This window comes from Chrysochloris asiatica, unplaced genomic scaffold (genome assembly GCF_000296735.1).
Source record: "Chrysochloris asiatica unplaced genomic scaffold, ChrAsi1.0 scaffold00005, whole genome shotgun sequence".
Classification (NCBI taxonomy): Eukaryota; Metazoa; Chordata; class Mammalia; order Afrosoricida; family Chrysochloridae; genus Chrysochloris; species Chrysochloris asiatica.
Genome location: NW_006408523.1, coordinates 38,934,930 through 38,941,199, shown reverse-complemented (window position 1 = coordinate 38,941,199; position 6,270 = coordinate 38,934,930).

The window sequence follows — 6,270 nt, the reverse complement described above, 5'->3', positions numbered from 1 at the left end:
TAACAAAAACAGGGGAGTAGTTAATCTTCCAGTCCAGAAACAAAGGCCCCTAGGACCATCAAGGGAGAAGAGCACAAGCGGAATGTGGGGCCTTATCCAGAGAAGCAGCGGCACCAGAGATGGAGGCAGAGATGGAGACATCGAGAGATGGAGCAGCTGAGGACTCTAGATTCATGGGAAGTGAGGAACTAAGAGATAGTGGCCAGGAGGCAGAATTGTAGAATGTGCCCTTTGGTGGTGTAAATTATTATATCTGCCTGAGTGTTTTAAAAAAATAAATAAAGTGAACAGAGAGAAATACTGTGAACTGATGGCATATGGAGGGGATTGTAATCATTGTAATGAAACAAGTTGTATGATTTGTTGAATGTAAAACTGCTGATCAGCCCTGTAAACTTTCACTCAATTCACAATAAAAGCTTAAAGAAAATACCATGGCTTGGGTGAGGTGCACCTTAGTCCTCAAATTAACATCTTTGCTCATCAAAACTTTTAAGAGGTCTTGTGTAGCAGTCTTGCCTAATGCAATACATCATTTCATTTTTTGACTGCTGCTTCTATAAACAAGTATTGATGGTTGATCCAAGCAAATTGGAGCCTTTGACAACTTCAGGCTTTTCTCCATTTATATAGATGTTGTTTTTTGGTCCAGTGATGATGATTTTTGTTTTCTTTACATTGATATGCAACCCACATCCAAGACTATGGTCTTTGATCTTCATTACTATGTATTTGAAGTCCTCTTTACTCTCAACAAGCAAGATTGTATCATCTGCATGTAGCAGGATGTTAATGAGTCTTCCTCCAATCCAGACACCACGTTTTTCTTCATATGATCAGTTTCTCACATTATTTGTTCAGTATACAAGTTAAGTATGATGAAAGAATACAATGCTGACAAACACCTTTCCTAATTTTAAACCATTTGGTGTTCCTTTGTTCTGTTCAAACAACTGCCTCAGGTTCTTCGTGAGCACAATTAAGTGCTCCAGAATACGAGTTCTTCACAATTTGTCCATAGTTTGTCATGATTCACACAATCGAAAGGCTTTGTGTAGTCAATAAGGCACAAGTAAACATCTTTCTGGTATTCTCTGCTTTCAACCAAGATCCATCTGACATCAGAAATTATATCCCTCATTCCACACCCTTTTCTGAATCTGGCTTGAATCTTTTGATGTTCTCTGTTAAAAATGGTTGCAGCCATTTTTGTATTATCTTAAGTAAAACTTTACTCTCATGGAATAACTATGATTTTGTCAATGATTTCTGCATTCTGTTGGGTCACATCTCTTTGGAATGGGCACAAATACAGATCTCTTCCAGTCAATTGACCAGGTAGTTGCCTTTCAAATTTCTAGGCATAGATGAGTGAGTACCTCCCAATTGCATCAGTTTGTTGAAAGATACCAATTGATATTCCTTTTGTTCTTGGTGCATTGTTCTTGGCCAATGCCTTCAGTGCACCTTGGACTTCTTTCTTCAGTATCGTCAGCTCTGATCATATGCTAACTCTTGAAATGTTGAACATCGACCATTTCTTTTTGGTACAATGACTCTGTGTATTTCCTTCCATCCTCTTGTGCTGCTTTCTGCATCATTCAATGTTTTGCTCATAGAATCCTTCAATACCAAAGGTGAGGTTTGAAGTTTTACTTCAGTTTCCTCAGTCTGAGAAATGCTAAGCGTATTCTTCCCTTTTGGTTTTGTAACTCCAGATCTTTGCACATTTCATTATAATGTTTGGCTTTCTCTTCTTGAGCTGTCTTTTGAAGTTTTGTGTGTTTTTTTTCAGCTCTTGTACCTCCTCACTTCTTCCATTTGCTTTAGCATCTCTAAGCTGGAAAGCAAGTTTCAGAGTCTTTTCTGACATCCATTTTGGTCTTTTCCTTCTTTCTTGTATTCCTAATGACATTTTGCTTTCTTCCTGTATGATGTCATCCCACAATTCTTGTGGTCTTTGGTCTTTAGTGTCTAATACATCACATCTGTTCTTGAGATGATTTTTAAATTCAGGTGGGATATATTCACGTTCATATTTTGGCTCTCACTGATTTGTTTTCATTTTCTTCAATCTGAGCTTGCATATGAGCAATTGATCTGTTCCACATTCTGTCCCTGGCCTTGTTGTGACTGATGATATGGAACTTTTCCACTGTCTCTTTCCACAGACGTAGTCAATTTGATTTGTGCGTATTCCATCTGGGGAAGTCCATGTATATAGTCATCTTTTATGTTGTTTAAAAAAGTATTTGCAACAAAGAAAGTCATTGGTCTTGCAAAATTCTATCATGTGATCTCCAGCATCATTTCTATCACCAAGGCCACATTTTCCAACTACTGATCCTTCATCTTTGTTTCCAACCTTGCATTCCAATTGCCAATAATTATCAATACAACTTGATTGCATGTTTGATCAATTTCAGGCTGAAGAAGTTGGTTGTTGTTGTTGTTATGTGCTGTGGAGTCGGTTCCAACTCATAGCGACCCTGTACAGGGTTTCTGAGGCTGTAAATCTTTCCGGAAGCAGAAAGCCTTATCTTTCTCCTGCAGAACAGCTGGTAGTTTCGAACTGCTGACTCTGAGGCTAGCAGCCCGATTCGTAGCCACTATGTTACCAGAGCTCCTTGAAGAAGTTGATAGAATCATTCAATTTCATCATCACTAGCTTTAGTGGTTGGAGAGTAAATTTGAATAATAGTGGTATAACCTGGTCTTCTTTGGAGGTGTATGGATATTATCCTATCACAAACAGCATTGTACTTCAAAACAGATTTTTTTTTAGGGGGGGTGGGGATACTCTCTTTTTGATGATGAATGTAATGCCACTCCTTTTTAATTTGTCATTCTTGGCATAGTGAACCATGTGATTGTCAGATTCAAAATGGCAAATACCAGTCCATTTCATCTCAATAATGCCATTTAATTTTTGACAATTTCCAATCTTCCTAGATTCATACTTCGTACTTCTGTTCTGATGATTGATGGATGGTTACAGCTGTTTCTTTTCTTTGTGAGTTGTGTTCCAGCATCAATGAAGGTCCTGAGGGCTTTACTCCATTCGCATCATCACGGTCCTACACTGAGGAGGCAGCTCTTCCCCAGTCACATTTTGAGTGCCTTCCAACCTGACGGCTCATATTCTGGCACTATATCTGACAATAATATTCTGGTGTTCTTCATCATGTTTCAATACTCAATATCTGGTGCTGACAGTGTTCCACTGCTATTCCTAAGGTTTTAAGTGACTAAATATTCAGAAGTAATCGTGTTTCCTTCTTTTCAGTCTGTCTTGTCTAGGAAGACAGCTGAAACCATCTAGCATGGATGAACCTTCTAGTATTTAAAATACCCATGGCATAACTTCCAGAATCACAGCAACACACAAGCCACCACAGTGCAACAAATTGACAGAGGAGTGGTGGAAATATAGTCTAAGAACAAAGAAATTATAATACAATCATTTGATTGCTTACTCATTGGCTGAGGTGACAAGGAGAGTAGGTTAGGGGTTGAGAATGTGCATCTATAAAATAATTGGGTGCACAGATTGACAGTGTTTTCAGGGGCTAGTTACAGAGACTTTCAATCATTGTCATATATCCTGCAGGAGAGATCATAAAACATTTCTGGTTGATTTGAAATAGCTCTAACCACAAATCTTAGGAATTTATGATAATCATTCTGGTATCCTTGTAGTATAGTGGGTTGGAATACAAACCACAAAATGAGCAGTTCTAATCCACCAGCTGCTCTGTGGAAGAAAGATGAGGCTTTCTGCTCCAGTATAGAATCCCTATACAGGGTCGCTATGAGTCCAAACCAATTCCATGGCACATAACCACCACATTCTGGTACCAGTACTTATTTTCCCAAAACTGTTTATTAGAACAAAATCCTTTTAAGCTATCTTCAGGATAACTGTGGTGGTGGTAGCTATGTGCCATGGAGACTGAAAAAACATTTTAATTATATCCTTGCCACAAATAAATATTTCTTAGGCCTACTTCATACACATTGCCAACATTTAACTTAGTTGTCATGTCCTTAACTATTTGGACCATCTAGAAATTCCTGCAGCTGGTAGGAAGTAGACAAAAAGAGATACTTGTGTAAAGATTCCCTCCATAAGAGTGTGTTTTCACACCCAGGCTTGGTTCCTGGCTGCTAGTAATTAAGGAGCCAAATGGCAGATGCCTGTGAAAAGTCTGTGTTGACTTTGTTGCTTGCAGCTAGGCAAAGAGTGTCTTGGGCAGGCATGTAAAGACCAGTTTCCTGCAACAACACCGGAATTTATTTCAATCATTTAGTCCTGGTCAAAAGGGATGAGGGATAACCTGACTCCAAATTTTAGTTAAGAACCGGTTACTTGAGGTCTCGAATTTGAATCTAATTTTCTTCTAGAATAATCATCCAAATTTGATGCAAAACTGAAGTTTTTAGGACTTTTCTTCATTAATTAATTAGGAAAGTTCCTATTAGAGCTTATTTGGAAAACTCCTCACTAGAAAAGTTTCATCTGTCACAGGAGTCAATATGTTAAATTTTAGATTCTGCTGAAAGGCCAAGATAAAATGGCACATTTAAAGGACTATCTCTGTTCTTCATTCTTACTAGAGAATTTTATAATATATTTCTTGGAGGTTCATATCAAATATCTCAAATTCTTGTCATTCAGCACATTTTGTTGACTCTACTATATAGAACAGAAAATGACTTAAATAGATAATATGAGTTACTTGTTAACATTAAGTCAATCATCCAGAATTATAATGACTAAAAATAAATATATGCTTATACTGAACCACGGTTTTTACAGAATTGGGGCTTTTTAGATATCAGATACCTAAGCAGAGATTTATACCAATTTTTTTTTTTTCACAATGTCACAATACCCATTTCAAGTTTTCATTTCTTCTTAAAATGGAGCCATTTTGACAAGAACTTAATAATTCTATCTTTTTTGAAGTTGTCCCAAAATCAGCAATAAAGGGGCTGGGGTCAAATTTTATTTCATTATCGGCAGAACCTCATATAAGCCACACTGATTTGCTAGAAGCTAGGCACTGCAGAGAAATTTCTGACTGCTATCGTGCATATTCCTTAGGATAAAATACATCTCTGTTTAAAAAGAAGAAGGTTCCTTCAAATAACCTTTGTCTTGATGCCACAGTATTAACATGGTATACAAAATCACGTGCATATGTTTGCATCTGAGTTGCAGGACAGCCCACTCCCAGAAATAATTCATCAGCAAATATCTACAGATCACTGCTGTATGCAGATGGGCTGACTGTGACCATAAGACAGTCCCTGAAGAGCTCACTTGCACATGGGTGTTCTCTATGCAGGTCCAATTTGAGGTAGCAAGGAGAATCATGCCCTCTGAAGCCACAGACACCTTTATCTAGGCAGAGCCACAGGACTTCTTGAGGCTATAAATGTTTACGGGAGCAGAAAGATTCCTCCTTTCCTGTAGAGTGCCTGCTGGACTCAAACTTCTGACCTTGCAGTTAGCAGTCTTACCCACAGCATCCCAGTCACTACTCATCAGGACTCCAATTGTTGTTTGTTGTTAGGTACCATTGAGTCAGTACCGACCCACAGTGACCTTATTCACAGCAGAACTAAACACTGCCCGATCCTGGGCCAACCTCACTACTGTTGCCACGCTTGAGTCCATCGATGCTGCCACTGGGCCAATCCATCTCATTGAGGGTCTTCCTCTTTTTCTCTGACCCTCCACTCTACCAAACATGATATCCTTCTCCAGTGACTGGTTCCTCTTGACAATATGTCAGAAGTATGAGAGACGAATATTAGTCATCTTGGTCTCTAAGAAGCACTCTGGCTGCACTTCTTCCAAAACGGATCTATTGGTTCTTTTGGCAGCCCATGACACTTTCAATATTCTCCTCCAGCATCATAACTCAAAAGCGTCAATTCTTCTACAGTCTTCCTTATTCACTGTCCAGCTTTCACATGCTTATGAGGTTATTGAAAATACCATGGCTTGGGTCAGGCGCACCTTAGGCCTCAAGCTGACATCTTCACTCTAACACTTTGAAAAGGTCTTGTGCAGCAGATTTGCCTAATGCAATACGTCGTTTGATGTCTTGACTGCTGCTTCCATGAGTGTTGATACAAGAAGAATGAAGCCCTTGACAACTTCAAACTTTTCTTTGTTGATAAGAATGTTGTTTATTGGTCCAGTGGTGAGGATTTTTGTTTTCTTTACATTGAGATGTAATCCATACTGAAGGCTGTGCT